At 41.2% G+C, this 23,854-nt stretch overlaps 1 protein-coding gene across 2 annotated transcripts in view; it reads right to left on the reverse strand.

Moving 5' to 3' along the window:
• The window catches only part of CPNE4 (copine 4), a 507,119-nt gene that overhangs the window by 133,986 nt on the left and 349,279 nt on the right, over positions 1-23,854 (reverse strand). The gene's annotated exons all lie outside the window — the stretch shown is intronic.

The raw sequence follows: 23,854 nt of genomic DNA on the forward strand, positions 1-23,854 counted from the left end.
CTCTTTGAGCGTGGGATAGATCTAATAACTTGCTTCTAATGAATAGAATACCACAAAAGTGATGGAGTATCCCTTCTGAGATTAGGTTACAAAACGAATGTCACTTCCTTCTTGATCATCATCTCTTATTCTTCTCAGAGCCCTGGCCCTGGGGGGAGCAAGTTACTATGTTGTGAGTAGCCCTACAGAACAGCCCATGTGGCAAGGAATTGATGTTTCCAGTCAACAGCCAGTAAGAACCAGAAGTCTGCCAACAGGCCCATGATGAGCTTGAAGCAGGTCCTTCCCTAAGTTGGGCCTTGAGATAACTGCACCTTGACAGCAGCCTTGTGAGAGACCCTGATCCAGAGGACACAGCTACACTCTTCCCTGATTCTGTGAGATTAATGCTTGTTTCAGCTGTCAAGTTTTAGGATAATTTTTTATGTAGCAACAGGGAACAACATACATATACACATTATTTACAGAATAAGAAAGGAGATCACTATAAAAAGCAAGGAGACAAACCCATTCTCTGACATCCTTAGATATTTTTTCTCTGTCTTAGAGCAATGAAAATACTGAATGTGCTTGTGTTAAATAAAAAAAAAATTCATAGAACTTTCCTAAGCCAAGCAGATTTAGAGATCCTGATTCTTGGGGCTCCTGGGGGGTTCAGTCAGTTAAGTGTCCAACTCTTGACTTTGGCTCAGGTCATGATCTCATGGTTCGTGGATTTGAGCCCCACATTGGGCTCTGTGCTGACAGTGTGGAGCCTGCTTGGGATTCTTTCTCTCCCTCTCTCTCTACCCTCCCTTGCGCGCGCTCTCTCTCTCTCTCTCTCTCTCAAAATAAATAAATAAAAAAAAATATCCTGATTCTCAACTGACTATGATTTGAAGAGGAAAGAGTATTTCTTTAAGAAACCATCTGGTGCTTGATGGTGATGGTGATGATGATGATGATGGTGATGATGATGACCGCAATGGGAGCTCCCATTTTAAGGAGTACACATTCCCCAAATATTTACTTATGCTTCATTGTGTTCAGGTTTGGAGCAGAAAATAGATTGAAGTAGGTTGAAGAAGAGATGAAGAGGGAAGGAAATGGGGCAAACATATGAAGACAAATCTTTCAGTAAATTTGGTGATAAAGTGAGGCTGAGAGATAGAATAGAATCTTCAGGAAATGAGAAATTGATTAAGGTTTCTGTTTTAGTGGTCACTTTATTGCTAATTTTATATGCTTACAAATTTGGGATTGTTAGTTTCCTTTTCTACATGAGGAAAATAGGACACAGAAAGTTTAAGTAACTTTTCCAAGGACACAGTCCTTAGAGTTAGTGTGGCAGGGATTTGAACATGGCTCTGACTTCAGAAACTGATGTCGAGCCATAGCTGGTAAGTAAATTCATGAAACAGATTCAGAAAATTTTCACTCCTGGATTTTCACTTTATGTGTTTGCTTTTAAGCCCTTGATCTCATATTTGTGAATTTAACCCTCAATATGTAAACATGAAGAAGATTGTAAAGAAATAATCAAGTTAGGGGCACCTGGGTGGCTCAGTTGGTTAAGCATCTGACTTCCACTCAGGTCATGATCTCGTGGTTTGTGAGTTCAAGCCCCGCATCAGGCTCTGTGCTGACAGCTCAGAGCCTGGAGTCTGCTTCAGATTCTGTGTCTCCCTCTCTCTCTCTCTGCCCCTCCCCCCCTTGTGCTTTCTCTCTCTCTCTCTTTCTCTCTCTCTCTCTGTGTGTCTCAAAAATAAATACACATTAAAAAAAAAGAAATAATCAAGTTAAACCTTAAGAATGAAGTAATCTGAAGATATTGGCCTTGGTTAAGGGGGGTGTAGCATAATGATTAAGAACATAGGTTGTTGGTTTTTTTTAATTCACAGCTGGCTATCAATAAAATGACGTGAAAAAAATTTCAGATGATAAAGAATTGGCATTCCTTCTTATAGTTACTTCTAAATCTAAATTCCTCATCTTTTTCACTCTACTCATTAAGAAGTTTCCAGTGGTTCATAGCCAAAATTATCTCCTCTCCCTCTGCCATTCACAGCTTATCACTTGTTTTAGAAAAGCTACAATTTCCTAGAAAAATGTAGACCTTATTCTTGAACTTGAGATGAACCAAAACACAGAGGAAACAAAGGAAAACAAACAGCAAAGGGACATTAGGAAGACTTTTTAGTTTCTCTCCAGGGGGTTTTCAGCAAGGAGGAATAGTGGAAACACAAGAATAATTGACAAGGGTCACTGGTAAGTAGCAGCCAGGCCAACATCTGACTAAAGAAAGGCAACATATCTTTTACTAAATAAATTTGGCCTCAGAAATACTTCTGTCCAGGTGCGCCTGGGTGGCTTGGTCAGTTGAGCGTCAGACTTCAGCTCAGGTCATGATCTCACAGTTCATGGGTTTGAGCCTCGCGTCGGGCTCTGTGCTGACTGCTCAGAGCCTGGAGCCTGCTTCGGATTCTGTGTCTCCCTCTCTCTGCCCCTCCCCTGCTCACGCTCTGTCTCTCTCTCTCTCTCTCTCTCAAAAATAAATTAAATAAATAAATAAATAAATAAATAAATAAATAAAAAGAAATACTCTATTCTCATTGTTTCATCCACATTGGTGTCCTACCCCTATGGCTCAAAGTGACCCCACCACCCCTTCAGCACTGTAATAACCCACTCATTGGGTTACCGGGTATGGGTATGGGCACACTGTCTTTACAAACTCTGTCTTCCAAGATCCACATTTTCATTCCTCAAGTGACACCAAGGGAGACTTAACTCACAAGAACTTGGATGGTCACATTCTCTTCCCTCACTCTTTTCTAGAAATGCCAACATTCTCATTTTTTGGGTGTAAAGAAAATGCTACTATGTTACAGCTCTTACCTTTTGCAAGTACTAGGAAGATAAGCAGTATCATCAGAAATATTCCTTCTTAATAAGAGGGCATTTGGGTATACAAATGGCTAATCAAACAAGCAATCAAACAAACTTAATTTTACAGCCCCCAGGCCTCCATCTCAGCTCCAAAGAATGAGTAATAATTAGAGATTCAAACCTTTCATTGTAATAATGATCAACAAACAATGATGTTGCCATTCTTAGGACTGTTGGGCAAAAGTGGTAGGGACGTCCAGCTGGGTCAGTGTTCTATAGAAAAAAACCCTATTCATTGCAAATCTCACTTCTCATGTAGGTTTCCTAAAGCAACTGCATCAGGCTTAGAAAGGCCTTAAGTCTTGTCAGAGGACATCTAAGGCCAACAAACAGCCAGCTCTGCCTGGCAAGAGGATGCACTTGTTAGAAGTCCTCTAATTTAAGTAAAATGCTTGATAGAGAATTTAAAATTTTTTTTTCAACGTTTTTTATTTATTTTTGGGACAGAGAGAGACAGAGCATGAACGGGGGAGGGGCAGAGAGAGAGGGAGACACAGAATCGGAAACAGGCTCCAGGCTCCGAGCCATCAGCCCAGAGCCTGACGCGGGGCTCGAACTCACGGACTGCGAGATCGTGACCTGGCTGAAGTCGGACGCTTAACCGACTGCGCCATCCAGGCGCCCCTTGATAGAGAATTTAAAGCAATGACCAGAAGGAATATTCACTGGACTTGAGAAAAGACTGGAAGACATGAGTGAGACCCTTAATGCAGAGATAAAGAATAACACAGCAGAGATAAAAGCCTCAATAAATGAAATGAGAAACATGCTTGATGTAATGAATAGTAGGATTAAATAAGCAGAGGAATGAATTAGTCATCTAGAAGAGAGAGTAATGGAAAGTAATCAGGCTGAACAAAAGAGAGAAAAGAATTATTTAAAAAAACAACAAGAATAGACTTAGAGAACTCAGTGAGTCCATCAAACATAATAACATTCATATTCTAGAAGTCTCAAAAGAAGAAGAGAGTGAAAAGGGGGCAGAAAATTTATTTAAAGAAACAATAGCTGAAAACTTCCTTAATCTGTAGAAGGAAAAAGATATCCAGATCCAGGAGGCACAAAGAACTCCCATAAAAATAAACAAAAGCAGACCCACACCAATACATATTGTAATTAAATTTGAAAAGTACAGTGATAAAGAAAAAAATGTAAAAGCAACAAGACAAAAGAAATCAGTAACTTATAAAGGAAAACCCATAAGGCTAACAGGATTTTCCAGTAGAAATTTGGCAGGCCAGAAGAAAGTGGCACGACATATTCAAAGTGCTGAAGGGGAAAGATCTGCAGCCAAGGATACTCTATCCAGCAAGGCCATCATTCAGAATAGAAGGAGAGATAAAGAGTTTCCCAGAAAAACAAAAACTAATGGAGTTTGTGACCACTAAACCAGCCCTGCAAGAAACATTAAAGAGGACTCTTTTTTTTTTTTTTAAGTTTATTTATTTATTTTGAGAGAGACAGAGATAGTGCAAATTGGGGAGGGGCAGAGAGGAGGAGGAGGAGAGAGAGAATCTCAACCAGTCTCTGCACTGTCAGCTGAAACCAAGAGTCAGTCACTTAACTGACTGAGCCACTCAGGCACTCCTAAAGGGGATTCTTTGAGTGGAAAGTAGAGAACATAAATGACCGTATAAAGGTAGGAAACACAAGAGCTGTAAACAGGAATATTTCCGTAAAGAAATCAGTCAAGCAACTCACAAAAAAGTATATAAAATATAATATGTATCTAAAATGTGGAAAGGAGAGGAGAAAGAATGGGTTGAAACTTAAATGACCATCAACTTAATATTGACTGCTATTTGCAGAAGAGCTTATATACAAGCATAGTGGCAAGCATGTATCAAAAACCACCAATAAATACACAAAGAATAAAGAGAAAGAAATCCAAATACATCACTAAAGAAAATCAGCAAAACATGAAAAAGAGAAAGACAAGAAAGGATTGGAGTAAATCTTCAGAAATGATCACAAAACAAGTAATAAAATGGGCAATAAGTACGTATTTATCAATGATTACTTTGAATGTAAATGGAATAACCAATCAAAAGACACAGCGTTACAGAATGGATAAAAAAAACCCAAGACTCATCTATATGCTGCCTATAAAAGGCAGTTCATTTTAGACCTAAAGGCAGAAGCCCTCTAATTTGATTATTTTTTACTCGACAATGGGGTCATAACTGCAATCTTTACCATTCAACAAAATGGCGAAGTGTATGGGGAGGAAACAGAAGTTGAGACACTCTTTTTAGCAAATGTTGGACCAGAGGGACATCAGTGCCATGCATGATTTGCATTTACAGATGGATCGGGGAGGAAACACTTATTTCCCTGTGAAATGGACAATATTCTAACACCATGGGTTCTCATTTTTCAGGAGAGTCCCCTGTTTCATTTGGATGAATGGGAACAAACCAGGAAAATAAAAAATGCTTTGCCCAATATTTCAGCAAGTGTACATTCAGCTGAAATTTCTTTCAAAGTCCTTCAAAACAGTCATTCTGGGGACTAGACAGTCATTTTTTATGAGATTGCTTTTATTGAAAATATCTTCAGATTCTTTTTTGAAATTGCTTTAAGACTCCGTTGTAACAAAACACACTTATTGAACAACTTCTCTGTGCCAGGCACTGTTCTAAGGCTGTAGTGGTGAACTGATGAGAAACTTCTTTGGCAAATATTGACCTCTCTAGTATGAATCAGAATCAATTACCCCCAAATCATGTATTAGAGAACTTTTATTTCTTAAAAGGTAAGTACAAAGTGCATGAAAAACTGTGGAAATAAGTCTGGAAATCACAGGATCAAATAAAGCTTGATAGTTCAACTGTAGGACATCAACTGAGCTTTGGATGTGCATCTCCCTAAATACAACCATGTAAGAAGCCTTCCTTACATTTGTTTGGCTCCAGAATTTTTTGTCAAGGAGCATCTCTAGTTCTGCAAACTAGCAATGACTACCACCACCACTCCAGAGAACAGGCAAGGTTTCCTGATGGCACACTGACACGGAGAGAGGAAGACATGTCCAGAGCCCCTCAGGCTTTACTATGGCAGGGCTAATGGGGCTTCCAACAGCTGGCACAGGCATCTCATTGCCTCAGGGCTTTCTCTGGTATCCATGCCTGTTGTCTACAGGTGCAGCAGGCTGAAAGCAGGGAGGATTACCATCCTTGGCAGTGGATGTCAACCAATGACTGATGGGCTTTGGTACAGAAATCCCCCAGTTCTTTTGCCCCAGGGATGGGGGTGACTCTGCAGTGTTTTTTCTACACAGGCATTCAAGTTTCCCTGGTGGGAACAAGCTCTAGTTTTTCCAGTGGTGATTTGTCAGACAACACACCCTTTACTTTATTGGTTATTTTCCCTTTCCTGTCTCACTTATCCACTCCCCTTTTGGTTTTTCCTTCACCTCCTCCAATAATCTACATACTCTCCAGTCCTTATCTGCTTCTGGGAAAACAAACAAAACTTTTACTCTGTGCCAGATAGTGTGTTGAGTGCTTCACACATCTTATCTCATTTGTTGTTGTTTAATTATCAATACTCTCTCTTTTCCCTAAGCAACTGGAACTGGAGAAGCAGGGCTTGGAGAAATTAAGGAGTTTATCTAAGGTCACATAACATTATGGACTAAATTGTGTCCTCCAAAAATTCGTATGTTCAAGCTCTAAGCTACAAAGTGCCTGTATTTGGAGGTAGGGACTTTAAAAGAGATAATTAGGGTGAAATGAGGGCGGAACCCTAATCCAACAGCACTGGCCTCCTTATAAGAAGAGGAAGATACATCAGAGAGTTTTCTCCCTCTGCATATGTAACGGAAGAAAGGCTATGTGCATATAGTGAGTACAGCTGCCTGCAAGTCAGCAAAAGGGGCCTTGCCACAAACCAACACTGCTGTCATGTTGATCTTGGAATTTCAGCCTCCAGAGCTATGATACAATAGATTCGTGTTGTTTGAGCCATCAGACTGTGGTATTCAGTTATGGCAGCCCTAACAAGCTGATACATACAGCCTATAAGAGTTGAGGCCAGGATTCATTCCTTCATCGAATAAATATGTATTGGATATTATGTGCTGGGTATTGAAAATACAGTGCAGACACGAGCAAGAAGGGGCACTGCCCTCCCACACAACACATAGGTCAAATGCCAGCTCTGCAAGGAGAAGCAATGCCATGCCACGAAGGAAGACTGGCCTGGTCCAGGAGGTCAGGTAGGGCATTTCTGAAGAGACTACTCCTGACCTGAGGCTTCTGGAAGAGAACTGAATAGTCAAAGAGGGGAGAGATGATGCTCTGAGTTGAGGAACTGTAGGTAAAAAGGGTATAAGTGAGTATGAGGAGCAGGGTGAGTATGAAGACAGAAAGAAGATCTTTAATTGATCCCCAGAGACTAGGCTTTTGGTGGCATTGCACTCAGACACTAGGTGCTTTAGCATTGTTGGCTGTGGTGGGTTGAAAAATGACCCCCCATGCTAGAACTGATACATGAATTCAGCAAAGTTGCAGGATACAAAATCAGTGTACAGAAATCATTTGCATTCTTATACACTAATAATGAAGCAACAGAAAGACAAATAAAGAAACTGATCCCATACACAATTGCACCAAGAACTATAAAATACCTAGGAATAAACCTAACCAAAGATGTAAAAGATGTGTATGCTGAAAAGTATAGAAAGCTTATGAAGGAAATTGAAGAAGACACAAAGAAATGGAAAAACATTCGTGCTCATGGATTGGAAGAATAAATATTGTTAAAATGTCAACACTACCCAAAGCTATCTACACATTCCATACCATCCCAATCAAAATTGCACCAGCATTCTTCTCAAAGCTAGAACAAGCAATCCTAAAATTTGTATGGACCACAAAAGGCCCCGAATAGCCAAAGTAATTTTGAAGAAGAAAACCAAAGCAGGAGGCATCACAATCCCAGACTTTAGCCTCTACTACAAAGCTGTCATCATCAAGACAGCATGGTATTGGCACAAAAACAGACACATAGACCAATGGAATAGAATAGAAACCCCAGAACTAGACACACAAAAGTATGGCCAACTCATCTTTGACAAAGCAGGAAAGAACATCCAATGGAAAAAAGAAAGACCCTTTAACAAATGGTGCTGGGAGAACTGGACAGCAACATGCAGAAGGATGAAACTAGACCACTTTCTTACACCATTCCCAAAAACAAACTCAAAATGGATAAAGGACCTGAATGTGAGACAGGAAACCATCAAAACCCTAGAGGACAAAGCAGGAAAAAAACCTCTCTGACCTCAGCCACAGCAATTTCTTACTTGACACATCCCCAAGGGCAAGGGAATTAAAAGCAAAAATGAGCTATTGGGACCTCATGAAGATAAAAAGCTTCTGCACTGAAAAGAACACAATCAACAAAACTAAAAGGCAACCAACAGAATGGGAAAAGATATTTGCAAATGACCTATCGGACAAAGGGCTAGTATCCAAAATCTATAAAGAGCTCACCAAACTCCACTCCCGAAAAACAAATAATCCAGTGAAGAAATGGGCAGAAAACATGAATAGACACTTCTCTAAAGAAGACATCCACGGGGGGCGCCTGGGTGGCGCAGTCGGTTAAGCGTCCGACTTCAGCCAGGTCACGATCTCGCGGCCCGTGAGTTCGAGCCCCGCGTCGGGCTCTGGGCTGATGGCTCAGAGCCTGGAGCCTGCTTCCGATTCTGTGTCTCCCTCTCTCTCTGCCCCTCCCCCGTTCATGCTCTGTCTCTCTCTGTCCCAAAAAAAAAAAAAAAAAAAAAAAAATGTTAAAAAAAAAAAAAAAAAAAAAAAAAGAAGACATCCACGGGGTGCCTGGGTGGCTCAGTCGGTTAAGCGTCCGACTTCAGCTCAGGTCATGATCTCGCAGTCCATGAGTCCAAGCCCCGCGTCTGGCTCTGTGCTGACAGCTCAGAGCCTGGAGCCTGCTTCCGATTCTGTGTCTCCCTCTCTCTCTCTGACCCTCCCCCGTTCATGCTCTGTCTCTGTCTCAAAAATAAATTAAAAAACGTTAAAAATATATATATATATAAAAAAGAAGACATTCAGATGGCTAACAGGCACATGAAAAGATGCTCAACGTCACTCCTCATCAGGGAAATACGAATCAAAACCACACTCAGATATTACCTCACGCCAGTCAGAGTGGCTAAAATGAACAAATCAGGAGACTATAGATGCTGGCAAGGATGTGGAGAAATGGGAACCCTCTTGCACTGTTGGTGGGAATGCAAACTGGTGCAGCCACTCTGGAAAACAGTGTGGACGTTCCTCAAAAATTTAAAAATAGACCTACCCTATGACCCAGCAGTAGCACTGCTAGGAATTTACCCAAGGGATACAGGAGTACTGATGCATAGGGGCACTTGTACCCCAATGTTCAGAGCAGCACTCTCAACAATAGCCAAATTGTGAAAAGAGCCTAAGTGTCCATCAACTGATGAATGGATAAAGAAATTGTGATTTATATACACAATAGAGTACTATGTGGCAATGAGAAAGAATGAAATACGGCCCTTTGTAGCAACGTGGATGGAACTAGAGAGTGTTATGTTAAGTGAAATAAGTCATACAGAGAAAGACAGATACCATATGTTTTCACTCTTATACGGATCCTGAGAAACTTAACAGAAGACCATGAGGGAGGGGAAGGAAAAAAAAAAGGTTAGAGAGGGAGGGAGCCAAAGCATAAGAGACTCTTAAAAACTGAGAACAAACTGAGGGTTGATGGGGGGTGGGAGAGAGGGGAAGGTGGGTGATAGGCATTGAGGAGGGCACCTGTTGGGATGAGCACTGGGTGTTGTATGGAAACCAATTTGACAATAAATTTCATATAAAAAAAACCCCACCTAAATCTTAACAGTTATAAATGAAGCCACAGATTTTAAGTAAACCATGTTTTATCTTCCTTCCTGGATATCTACAAGTATCAAAACAATATTTAAAACACCCACGTTTTAACATGTATAAACTTGGTAAAATATTCTAAAAATTAAATTCAATGATTACTGCACATGTCTGGGTATTCTGGCAATGTCTGAATGAGTAATAAGGACAATTCATACTTTTGTATTTCTATTAAGTGTAGATGTCTTTGATTTAATTTCAGAAATAAAAACCCTTATTATAATTAGAAAAAAAAAAAAAGAAAAATGACCCCTCAAAAGATATTCATACCTTAATCCCTAAAACCTCTGTATATTACCTTATATGGCAAAAAGTCTTTGCAGCTTTAATTAAGATCTTAAAATGGGGAGATTATCCTGGATTATTTGAGTGGACCCTAAATGCAATCCCAGTGTCCTTATAAGAGAGAATCAGTGGGCAAGGGGAAGGGGGGGGGGTGCATAAGAACACACTCAGAAGAGAAGAAACCATGCAGATGGAACAGAGAGAGATTTGAAGGCACTGGACATTTGGAGTGATGTGGCCACAAGCTAAGGAACTGGCAGGGACCAGAGGTTGGAAGAGGCAAGGAATGGATTCTCCCCTATAACCTTCAGAAAGAGCACGGCCCTTCTGACACCTTGGCTGCAGACTTCTGCCCCCTGGAGCTGTGAGAAAATAAATTTGTGTTGTTTTAAGCCACCATGTTTGTGATAATTTGTAACTATAAACACAGGGAACTAATACATGAAGTTAGTCCATGATCAGGTTCAAAGTCCGGGAAAGGATGCCTCAGTGATGGCTGATTCTGGGGAAATCCCTACCTTACCACTTCCCTCAGCAAGACTGCTGGGCAGTATTAGTTCACCTGGTAGAAATCAGACCTGCTCAAGGTCTGCATTGTGCTAGGAGAGCCTTCTCCTGGTGCTGTCCCTCCACTTCCTGGTTGCCTTGCTGCCACTGCCGACCTAAAGGACCCACATTGTTGTCTGAGCACAGAGTAACTCCTGAGATCTTTCGCCTCTCCTATGTACAAAACAATAAAGAGAAGTTTTAAAAATATTCTAAAGAACACTTTTTAAAAAACTTCAAGAACTGTGCTTCTTCTTAGGCTATTCCCTCTGCCTAGGATGACTCATACCCTCTCTCCTCAATGGGCAAATTTTATTCATTTTTCAAGATTAGAAGCTTTCAACAGTTGCTGTGTAGGAGGAAAGTGGTCACCTGTGGGACAGGGAAGAACTTTTGCTTTGCTCCTAATGTGTGTCCTCCCCTCCTTATCCTATCTGGCTCCCTCCAGCAGCACCAGCATGATCTGGGAACTTGTCAGAAATGCAGACTCTCAGGACCTACCCCAGACCTACTGAATCAGAATCTGAATTTCACCGAGATCCCCAGGTGATTTGCATGCACATTAAAGTTGAGAAGCACTGAGCAAGAAAGTGAGTATTGAATATAGACAATTTTAGTATGATATGATCAGATTTTAAAGATTTATAGGAAAGGCGTTTTAAATTAATCCATTCTGATTTAGACTTTCATTAATGGGTAAAGTTGTAGGAACTAAGAAAGGTACATGCTGAAGCTTTGTCAGCCATCCAGGGGAGAGGACATGTGACATGCATGTGTGCATACATTTTATGGGAATTCAGTATAGTCCTTGCTTCCCCAGTGGAAGCTTACAAAAGGAACACCCTGGGGAGAATGATTCAGAATGACAGGAACAATGGGTGATCTACTGGTTTGGACTTACTGTCTTAAGCTTTCTATTAAGCAGAGTTCTAATTACTTCAAGTGTAATTACAGGCTTTTACCCTTTCTCTGACTTCATTAGCAAGGGATGGAGTGGAGAGAGTTTCTGAGAGGGATTTAAGAATTGCTTGTGCATTAATTATCCACCTTTGTCTCTGATGATGGGTGTAAGTCCTCCTCATCACAAATGACCTGGCTTTGAGTCCACCCTTTACCAGCCCCCAGTCATATTACGTGGCAATCAGGAGAAAGAGAAAGAGCTGTCTTCTCCAAGCAGCCCAGTGCCCAGGGTAGTGCATTTTCGTCAGGCCAAGGGCACGAGGCACTTTTCAACCATCATCTTTGGCAGTCTGTGACTTGTCTTCAGTGAGGCTCACAACTAAATTAGTAGTCCATAGGACAGAGGAGGATTGGAGAAATTCTTTGACCATTTCTAAGTGAAAGAAGCAAACTCCAGCTTTGAGGTTGTCAGAATAAGTATTTTTATTACCATTCAACAGCTGAAGGAACCAGAGGGTCAAAGATAACTAAGGTCACTCAGCTAATGAACATTAGTCATAATAAATTTATTATTATCATTTATTAGTCATAATAAATACTACTTCAGGAGAACTTAATATGTGCCAGCTACTGCTCTAAATTGCCTTATGTGTATTGATTTATTTAATTCTCATGACAGCCCCATGAAGTATGATCATATGCCCATTGACGGATGAGAGCAATGAGTATAGAGAGTGTATTCGTTTGCTACGGCTGCCATAACAAATTACCACCAACTCGGTGGCAGAAAAGAAAAGAAATGTATTCTCTCCTGGTTCTGGAGGGCAGAGGCCTGAAATCAAGCTGTCTACAGGACCATATTCTCTCTGGAGGCTCTATGGAAGATTTCCATAGCTTGTCTCTTCCAGCTGCTGGTGCCTGCCATTGTTCCTTGATGTGTCCCTATATGACTCCATTTCCTTCGTGTGGCACGCTCCTTCCTGTCTGTGTCTCTCCTCTGGAGCTCTTTTATGAGTATACTTGTTACTGGATTAAGGGTTTACCTGGGTAATCCAGGATGACCTCCTCATCTTGAGATCCTCTACTTAATTAGATCTGCAAAGACTCTTTGTTCAAAGAATCCACATTCATGGATTATGGGGTTAGGATGTGGATGTATCTTTTTTGGGGCCACCACTTAGCCCACTACAGAGAGGCTAGATAACTTGCTCAAGGTCCCACAGCCAGGACATCTTCCATTCCCTTAGCTGCTACACTCATTCCCTTAGCCTCCCTAGTCCATCCAGTTCCATTCCCTTAGCTGCTATACTCTTCTGCCTTCCACAAATGACAGAGGCAGGTCCTGCGCTAAACCCTACCAGACACACAAAGTGATTCATACTCACTCATTGCCCTCAAGGAGCTTACCATAGAGCGCGTTCCCTCTCACTCAGACCATTGCAAGAGCCTCCCAACTGGTTCTCTAGCTTCACTCTTACTACATAATGTAGAACAAGAATCACACACAGGGCTCTGAATGTTGACTCTGGTGTGAGAGCGGGCAGGTTAACCTCTCCAAGCCTCAGTTTCCTTTTCTGTAAAATGGTGATATTATCTACTCCATTGGCTTATCGTGTGCATAATGAGTATTATTAACAAAATCTCAGAATCAGTCACATATAGATCCTTAGGAAATGTTCCTTCCTCCTCTTTTTTCTCCCATCCTATCAATCCCCACATAGAGATAATTACAGACTTATCTTAGACTAGGACACTGGCAGTGGAAGAGAAAAGGGGGTGGATAATAAAGATATTTAACACACTAAATTGATGGGGCTTTGTGACTGATTGATGGGAAGGCTGTGGGGCACAGAGAATAGGAGAGTGGTACAAAAGAAGGCTCCCAGTTTGGGGGCCTCCCCATCTGGGAGGGTGGAGGTGCCATTCCCTGGGTGGGGCACAGTACAGAAGGAGCTGGTGGAGGGGGTGGGCTGGGAGAGCAAGGGGAAATGGTGGCGTGGTTGGAGCTGTGGAATCTGAAAAGTCTGTGAGTCATCTGAGTGCAGTCAGTATCTAGAGACGGTTAAAGACATGAGTGTGGGGCTCAGAGGAGAGGCCTGAACTGGGAGTCAACATGTGGTTGATAAATGGGAGGGCAGGAGCTGCTGGGGGCATACATGAAGGAGAGAAAGGACAATGTCTGAGAGCAAGGCAACCTTCCCAGGCTGAGACTTAAGGCAATGTCTCCTTTCCTCATTCTACCTGTAGCCTCTGGACAAAACCTGTGGGGGCCCCGCCTCCAGGACCACAAGGGACCTGAGGGGTCATGCTCCTCTGTGTCCTCCCCGCTTAGGCTGGGACTAGAGGAACCTCTAATGGGGGCAGGTGGGTGACATCCAGTTCGGGGCAGTGGTCTTCTTTTCTCTGTGCTGAAAGAGACTTCAAAAGGAACAAGATTAAAAGTGGGAGGCATTACTGAGGATACAAAGAATACCATTGGGCACAGTATAGTGCACTGTTAGTTGCTACCATGTTTCTACACAGATATGTGGCAATTTGTATCAAGGACCTTAAAATGTGTGCCAAATATTCCACTGTTATTAATTTATTCTAAAAAAATTCAGCATCAGAGGGCATGAAGATATACATAATACAATGCTCATTCAAGTGTCGTTTAAAATTGTGGAAAACTAGGGGCGCCTGGGTGGCGCAGTCGGTTAAGCGTCCGACTTCAGCCAGGTCACGATCTCGCGGTCCGTGAGTTCGAGCCCCGCGTCAGGCTCTGGGCTGATGGCTCGGAGCCTGGAGCCTGTTTCCGATTCTGTGTCTCCCTCTCTCTCTGCCCCTCCCCTGTTCATGCTCTGTCTCTCTCTGTCCCAAAAATAAATAAAAAACGTTGAAAAAAAATTTAAAAAAAAAATAAATAAAATTGTGGAAAACTAGAAACAGCTTTCATGTCCTACATACGGGAGGCCTTACATGATTTTTGCTACCGTGGAATACTTTATAGCCCTTAAAATAGATGATGCAGAAGTACGTACATTAACATGGAAAGATGTTCAAGGTATTTTTTTATGAGAAAAAAGCAAGCAACAAAGGGCATGTATAAATGACCAAATGGTTGTTGAAATAAACAACTGTATGTATGTGCATACATAAGAAAAACTCTGGAAGAATATACACCAGAATGTTTACTAACTATCTCTCAATGTTGTGATGAAGGATGATTTTATTAGTTTTGTATATTTCTGAACAGTTTTTAAAAGGGGCGTGTGTTGCCTTTATGTACAGAAAAACAATAGAGCCATTCCCTACAAATAATGGGGTGGAGTGATGGAAACTTGCTTGGTTTACAAGGATGTCATGTAGAAGAGGTTCTTGCATGTCTGGAGGAGGAGCCTGAGATGCAGGCCCTGCAACAGAGCTGAGGGAGGGTCTCTGGAGCAAAAGGCTCTAGAAGGAGACAAAGATTTAAAGCCCCCATCCTCATGGACCCATGAACATTCTTAACTTGCTCATTGCTAGTGCTGCAAACCCTCTTGGGTCTCTTCTGTAGTCAAAGCATTACAAAGACCAAAATCTGATGCAGAATCAGACGGAGGATACAGGCTTTGCAGATGTTTCTTAGGGATCAGTCATTCTCTCAGTCTTGTGTTAAAAGTGCAAGGGAGTGTTGCAGGCTGGGTGAGGCACTCAGCTGCTCAGTAGTTCCAGTGGGGATGTTGTCTGGGAGCTAGGAGGCCTGGATTTAACTCATGGCTCCTGCACTTAAAAATGGCGTGCACTTAGGGTGCCTGAGGGGCTCGGTTGGTTAAGTGTCTGACTCTTGATTTCAGCTCAGGTCATGATCTCATGACCCCACATTAGGCTCTGGACTGACTGTGCAGAGCCTGCTTGGGATTCTCTCTCTCTCCCCCTCTCTCTGCCCCTCCCCTGCTCTCTCTCTCTCTCTCTCTCTCAAAATAAATAAATAAATGTTTAACAAAAGAGAAAAAAGTGGTGTGCAGGTAAGCAAGTCACTTCAATGTTCAGACGGCTGGAAGAAAATGAAAAAATAATGGCACATTCCCTTCAGGGCTTTTGTGAGGATTAAATGAGATAATGCATGCAAAGTTTTCAGCATAGGGATCTGGCAGTACTATGTAAGAACAGTTGCTCTGCTCTCTGCCTGAAACAATTTTCTGCATTTCTTTACATGGCTCATGCCCATACTTCATTCTGGTCTCTGCTCAGAAAGGGCCTCTCTGGCTTTCCTATGTAAATTTGCACCCACTCCCTTGCCACCACTCTACATTCCTTAGGGTTTTTTTCATATCACTATCATTGTCTGTTATTATATCATGGAGGAAAACATAAGCTCCATGAAAACAGGGCTTTGTCCTCTTTGTTCACAGCTGTTGCCCCGGTTTCTAGAAGAGTGTCTGACATGCAGTAAGTGTCCAGTAAATGAATGAATAATTTCATGCATAATCATTTGGATGAGTGGATAACTGTATTTAAATTAAATGTTTTTAAATTATTACTGTTAGCATTAATGCACTATTCACTGAATGAATGAATGAATGAATGAATACCAGTTATTTACATCTGACTGTTATCTTTAATTGGTAAATGAGCAATAGGTCCATGCCAAGGGAAGGATGAGGCCTAAACACTATAAGTTGCTCAGATACTGTGGTCCAGGAGTATTTCAGATAAACACTCACAAATGGGGCATGTGTTTGCAGATGGATGTTACAGGTCTTCCTGAGCTGGGAGAATGGCTGTTTAGATATAGGAGTCAATTTAACCAACTTGTGGAAAAGGTTGCTTCCTTCTTGACCTCAGTTAACAGTCTTACAGTGATAGCATTTAGAGAGAATTGCTACTCCACTTTTTCTGATTTGCAAAGGGTTACAGAAATTGAATGCAGTTTGGTAGGCAATATGGTCTAATGGGAAGGCAGGTATTGAAATCAGATCAACTCAGGTGTGAATCTTAGCTCCATAACCTGCTGTCAGCATGATCTTGGATGAATTAGTTGAGCTCTTAAAGCCTAGTTCTTTTATTTATTTATTTTTTAAGAGAGAGTGCATGCAAGTGTGGGGAGGACTGGGGGGGGGTGTTGATGGAGAGGGAAGAAACTCAAGCAAACTCCACAGTCAGCATAGAGACCAATGTGGGGCTCGATCCCATGACCATGAGATCATGACCTGAGCTGAAATCAAGAGTCAGACACTTAACCGATGGAGCCACCCAGGTGTCCCAAGCCTAGATCTTGATCTGTCAAATAGAAAAGATAGTGGCCCTCTTGTGACATGATACCTGGGGTATAATAAGACCCTCAGAATATCAGTCTCCTCCTTTCAACTGATTACTTATGAGAAAATCAGTGGGAAGGTGTGGGAGATCTGTAAAGAGATAGGGATCTTTTTTTTCCTGAGTGCATGAAATGGAAGCCCAGAGGTAGCACACTTTAGGGGTGCAGGAGGAATTACTTAGTACCCTGAATCTGAATACAAATGCCTGTTTTTGCATCCTGATTTTGCCTCTTAGGATGCATGTAAATTTGGCTTGGTGATAATAGTGATGATGATGATAATGATAATGTCAATAGCACCAAGCTCATGAATGCCTGGCACATGATCAGCTCTTAGTAAATGTTAGCTGTGAACGTGATTTATTATCACAAAGGGACCATCAACTATTTTGTCTAAATTGGGACACTTTTGAAAATGAAAGGAGGCAGTGTTCATATTTAAGGCATGACAATAGGTATAAACTAAGATGGACTAGGGCAAACACAGTCATAGGTTACACTAACATTATCAGGATACCTGATATGTAAGGATGAATTCACCCCTCCTTGGAAGTATTTAAGGAGAGACCAGAAGCACCAGAGTGCAGACTCTCATACTGATCTGGCTTAAACTCAACCTTGCTTTGGTTTTCCTCCCCATTTCAAGCTTTTCTGGTTCTACTGGAGTTCTGTCTGCAAGTTAATTGTAACACTAGTCTTCCTGGTTTGATTCTCACTGGGGAGAGAGAACATTGGAAGATTTCTGCTCCCTTGCTTCTGCTAACTGGCTTGGGAATGTATGCTGACCTCAGCCTCCTGTGGGCACATGCCAAGGAAGTGTGGGTGAAACACATTAATCAGCACACTCATGGCCTCACCTGACCTGCCTTCGTGTCCGGAGAAGCCCCAAAGACTCACATTCCATCCAAAACAAAGTTAATGAATTCGTACCCAGCCGCATTTTGTCCTTGAATCTGAAACCAAGACTCCTGGGAATGATTTTGTAACCCAAGCAGTAACTGTGTATTTCTTCCCCTAAACTTCATTGGGTTAATTCAAAATAAAAATATTCTTTTTCCCAAATTAGGCTTGAGCTGGAGGTTCTAGGCTTTGAAGGAATGTCAGAACCTCTTTGCAGTTCCAAGGAAGTTTCCTTAACTTAATCCTCAGTGGTGCTCCAAGCCCTCCAGGGTCTCTTCTGTAATCAAAAATGGTATCACAAAAGATCAGGATCAGACTACCCAAGCAAACCTTCCTCCCTGTGGGCCAAGGGGTTGGGGGATGAGGACTAAGGCTTTACTTGCAACATCTGCAAAATGTTCTCTCAAAAACCTGCCAGAGGGCACAGCCTCAGCAAATAGCTCATCCCAAAGCCTTTCCCTCACATTTCCCAAAGTAGGACTCTTCATATATTCTAAAGTTCCTCAAAAGTGTATCTATATAATACATATGTGTCATATTTCTCTACATGAATATGAATTCTTTGAAGTCAGTATATAGGCTTTATTAATTTTTACTAACATTTATTGTAATTTTTTCTGATTATAGAGGTGATATATACTCCTTGAAGAGAATATAGAAAAATATGGAGGGGACACTAAAAGTCACCCATAATCCCATCTACATGCCATCATTGTTGTTATCTAAAAATATATCCTCCTAGTCCTCTGGTCTGGGAAGAAATGGGTACTTTAAGAGCTTGCACCATATTTTTTCCCACCTTTGAGAGAGAAGGCAAAAGATAATTTAGTCTTCCTATGACTACATTTGATATTCATAAAAGTTTATGATAATCAGTAACTAAATTCATAAGCAGACTAAACTTAAAAAAAGCAGAAATCTTCACAGGTTTTAAGATAATTGTAGCATACTTTACAAACAGTTCAAATACCTCAATCAAGTATTTTTGTAAACAAAAATATTTAGCAGAGAATTCATATTTGGCCTACTGTATTGTTTGGTGGAGTGGCTTTTTGGTTATTTGACTTCAATGAATTGGCTGTTTGGCATATTGATAATTTAGTTCATGTGCCATATGGTCTCAAGCTTCAGGCCTGAGACAAGTACAGGACATTTTTCTAATTAATTAATTTTGAGAGAGACAGAGAGAGCGAGCCGGGGGGGGGGGGGGTGGGAGGTGCAGAGAGAGAGGGAGAGAGAATCCCAAACATGTTCTGCGTTGCCAGTGCAGAGCCTGATGTGGGGCTTGATCTCATGAACGGTGAGATTATGACCTGAGCTGAAACCAAGAGTTGGACGCTTAACTGAATGAGCCACCCAGGCACCCCAAGTACAGGACATTTTTATTTAAGGCACTTAGGATGCTGGTAAGTAAGAGGGTATGGTAAGACAACATTTATTAGGGAAAAAGGAAGGGCCAGATGCTGGGGAGAGCATGTGTAAACACCATGGAGATAGGGTCCAGCTTGGATTTTTGTAGGTAAGTAAGTAGTTCTGAGTTGGGAGCAAGAAGAACTGGGATAAAAGCTGGCTGGAAACAAGCAAGTGTGGGAGCTGTGGTAAAGGTCCTAGGTGGCTGCCTTCAAACCCAGGTGTCATATGTGGCTCCCTGTTTGGGGAGGCAGGTCCAGGGACACTGGGGTGGTGGGCTAAGGGCTGAGGGCCTCACAATAGCCTGGCTTAAAGGGTTGGGACCAGGACAAACACCTAGGTTCTTTTCAGCGTGACATGTCAGTTCTTGCAAATTCTCATCCAGTTCTAAATCTCTTATTCTCCTCCCCTTCTCATTTGGAGCCAGTAGAGGTATAATATCCAAGTGTGGCTTATAAATACAAACCATTTTCATTGCCACTAAATGTATCGTTTGAAAACTATGTTTGAAATTAAGTAGACATAAGGAGTTGCTTTCCTGGGGGGCATTTAGGTAGGAACACAGTCTGTGGCTGAATGACATCTATGACTTAGCAAGAGGGAAGCATCTCATGCTAACAGATGATGTGAAAAGGGACTGGGGCTAGGGTGGAAGGGGACAGAGAGTATCCTGAAAAGGGATGAGAATGTAGGAAAGGATGCTTACTTTTAGTGACAAGGGGAAGGAAAGAGATGACTAAGAGTCATTGGCTATTAGAACTGGAAGGAACTTGGAGATGAATCAATACGAAACCTTCCTTTTATAGATGAGGTCACTATGTCACCAAGAGGTTAAGCAAACTGCCTATTACGACACAGGGAGTTGGTGACAGATCCAGGACCTAGGGCACAGACTCCAGTGGAGGACACCATCAAGGATATTTAAAGATACAAAAGGAAAACTCCAGAGAAAGCAGAAGGATTTTCCTAGGATGCGAATTTAAGATTACTTGCCTGACAATGACAGCAAAGAAAAAGGCAAAAATTAATTTTATTCTCCTTGGAGAACTGAGGGCTTGCTCACCTACAGTCACTCTACATGAATCCCAGTTGCCTATGAGCAGAATAGACAGTCAGCATTGAGACCACTTCCTGGGACTTCTCAGCCAGTCCAAGGGAGCTGAGATGATGGTTTTTATTTATGACATCATTTATCACTCATGCCGCTTCTGTTTGCAGTAATTCTGCAAAGTTAAAGAAAGCTTTTCATGTGAGAAGCAGAAGGGAAATGAATTGCCTGCTGTAATGTGTAAATTTGACTTCCCTGGGCCATCAATTTTATGCCTTGAGGATTATTAGATGTTATGCAACAAAAACCAACCTGTGGAGTCTCAATGTGAGCATTACATTGAGTGTGGATAGCTCCCTCTTGCATTGTCATACCCACAGTGTCAACCAACTGGGTTCAACCCACTCTGACAGCAAATTCCCATTGACCACTGACAGCTTGTGGTCTGCCAATCCTTTCAGGGGCCAATGTGGCTGAAGTAATCCTAACATTTGCCTGAATCAAGAAAGGAACCAGCAGTCTGGCTAATAGACCCATTCAACTACACTTAGTAGAGGGGAGCTGAGATCTTCACCAAAAATGTAAATTCTAAGCCCTGTACATGATCCTTTGTGGGAATGTAACTTTATGAAGCAACATTTTTCCTGCTCTCTAGATCTTTTCTTTGTCCTCCTTAATTTCTCAGATAATTACCTAAAACATTAGTTTTTTTCATAATTAAAACAAGTGATTCAGTGTCCAAGACTTATTAGCATTCCTCCCCTAAGACTCTGTGGCAGTGGTTCTCAAACTGTGGCCCAGGGCCAGCAGCATCCTTGTCACCTGGGATCTTAGAAATGCAAATTATTGGGTCTTTTGCTAAATCTGCTGAATCAGAAGTGCTGGGAGTGGGGCCCAGCACTCTGTGTTTGAATAAGTCTCCAGGGATTCTGATTAGACTTGAGGTTTGAGAACTGTTGCTCTGTGGGAAGGTGGTACATGATTCCTTTCTCATGAATGAAGGTCAGAGCCCCCAGACAGCCTAGAACTCCTTTAAGGAATCAGAGATTGCCCTGCCCCACTCATGCTGCAAGAAAGCAGGACATTCTCAGTTGGTTTTTTTTTTTTTTTTACACTTTATGGATAAAATCCTAATTTATTTTATCAATAAATTAAGTTTCTAAAAAATAAACAAAAATGCTATGTTGAAGTAACATGCTATGTAAATGCAAAAATATTTTAAAGCAAAGTATCATTTGGTAAATAAAAAACTACATCCTCTTTTAACTCTTTTCCATTTTGCACCTTTTCTGAAAAGTATATTGAGTTTCCTTAAAGGAAATTTTTTGGAGGAAATTTTATTTTATTTATTTATTTATTTAATTTTTTTGTAATGTTTTTATTTATTTTTAAGACAGAGAGAGACAGAGCATGAGCAGGGGAGGGGCAGACAGAGAGGGAGACACAGAATCCGAAGCAGGCTCCAGGCTCTGAGCAGTCAGCACAGAGCCCGACGTGGGGCTCGAACTCACAGACTGTGAGATCATGACCTGAGCCAAAGTCGGATGCTTAACCGACTGAGCCACCCAGGCGCCCCTCTTGGAGGAAATTTTAAATGATTAGTCATCATATGTTCAGATGACAATGACTTTTTTAAATTATTAGGATTTATAGAATAATTAGAATTTTAAATTCAATAATTTCACCAGACTTATTGATGAACTCAGTGTTGATTTAGGTGTGATAGCAAAGATAGGTGAAGATAAATGCAACTATCTGTAGAACAAAGGATCCTAAAATTGGTATGGAACCACAAAAGACCCCAAAGAGCCAAAGCAATCTTGAAAAAGAAAAGCAAAGCTGGAGGCATCACAATTCTGGTCTTTAAGTTATACTACAAAGCTGTAGTAATCGAAACAGTGTGATACTGGGACAAAAACAGATACATAAATCAATGGAACTGAATAGAAAACCCACAATAAACCCACAACTATATCGTCAGTTGATCTTCGACAAAGTAAGAAAGAATATTCAAAGGGAATAGGACAGTTCAACAAATGGTGCTGGGAAAACCAGATAGCAACATGCAAAAGAATGAAATTGGGGGCTCCTGGATGGCTCAGTGGGTCAAGCATCCAACTTTGTCTCAGGTCATGATTTCACAGCTCATGAGTTCGAGCCCTGCATCGGGCTCTGTGCAGATAGTTCACACCTCAAAACCTGGAGCCTGCTTCATGTTTTGGTTTTTTTTGTTTGTTTGTTTGTTTGTTTTTTTATAGAGACATTCTCAATTTTAACAGAAATCTGAGCTTTGGGGGAAGGAATACACTAAAGTAAAGCTATATGGCAATGAAGAGAGGAAGACTATACACAGTCCTCTGAGCCATGAAGAAGAGAAAACACCCACAGGAAAAGCAATGATAAAACCTAGGGACAACTTCTAAATTTGGTTGATGGGTTTGTTCAACATGATTAAGGGTGAAAAGATCAGGAGGGGGTACCTTCTGGGTGCTGAATTTATAAGGTTCTGGTTTTGGGAGGTTGAGACTGATATTATTTAAGAAACCATGCTGTATTTAGAGTTAGTTCAGTATGCAAACACGCAAACATGGAGGAAAGATGACCAAGGCCATATATATGTACACGTATACATAAATGTATATATAATGTATACATAAAACGTATACAAAAAAAATTTATGTATATATATACATGTATATATATACATACACATATGCTTATATATACATATACATACACACATGTGTGTGTATATATATACGTGTGTGTATATATGTACATATACACACATATGTATACACATACACATACACATATGTGTATATATGTATATATATACATATATATATGGCCTATATATATACACACATATATAAATGCATACACATATACATATATATATATATTTTTTTTTTTTTTTCCAAGAGGATTCCTATAAGGCAAACAAATAAACTTAAACTAATAAAACAAAACCCTAGCAAGGTCAACTCCAACTTGGCTTTGCATTAATAGATACTACATGCCAATTTACACTAGCTCGTGATGAGCTACAAGGGGCTTTGGAGGCAAACAGATCTGCATGTGAGTTCTAGCTCCACCATTTACTAGCTGTGTGGCCTTAAATAAGTCACCCAGCTTTATTCAGTGCATTTCCTCAGATGTACATGAGGATAATGGTAGTGCCTATTTCCCAGGGATGTCAAGCTGATTAACTTAAGTGAGAGGTAACAAATGCTTAGCCCAGTGACTGGTAAATAAAAAGTATCCAGGGAAAGTTAACTACTACATTTATTATTCTCATTATTTCTGATTTGGTGTTCCCACTGTATTTGGTGCATGAAGAAGTGGAAAAATTTGGGGATGACTGGACTGGTTAGTAAGCAGTGAAAGAAGTGAAGGTGGCACCTTGAAGAAGGTCTGTTTGCTGTTCGAGATAGTGAGGGACCATGGCTGTCCTTGGCATGCCCTCTGTTGGGTGCAGCAGGAGAGGGGCTTAGCTCCTGGTCTCCTTTCTGCCAACAGAAATCCAAGGACGGTCTTCAAGCTCACCCAGAAAGAGTACACAGCTTTCTGGCCACCCTGCATCTCTGTGATTCGCCCCCCTCATCCATCTGCTGAGAACAC

This window comes from Neofelis nebulosa, chromosome 5 (assembly GCF_028018385.1).
Source record: "Neofelis nebulosa isolate mNeoNeb1 chromosome 5, mNeoNeb1.pri, whole genome shotgun sequence".
Lineage (NCBI taxonomy): Eukaryota > Metazoa > Chordata > Mammalia > Carnivora > Felidae > Neofelis > Neofelis nebulosa.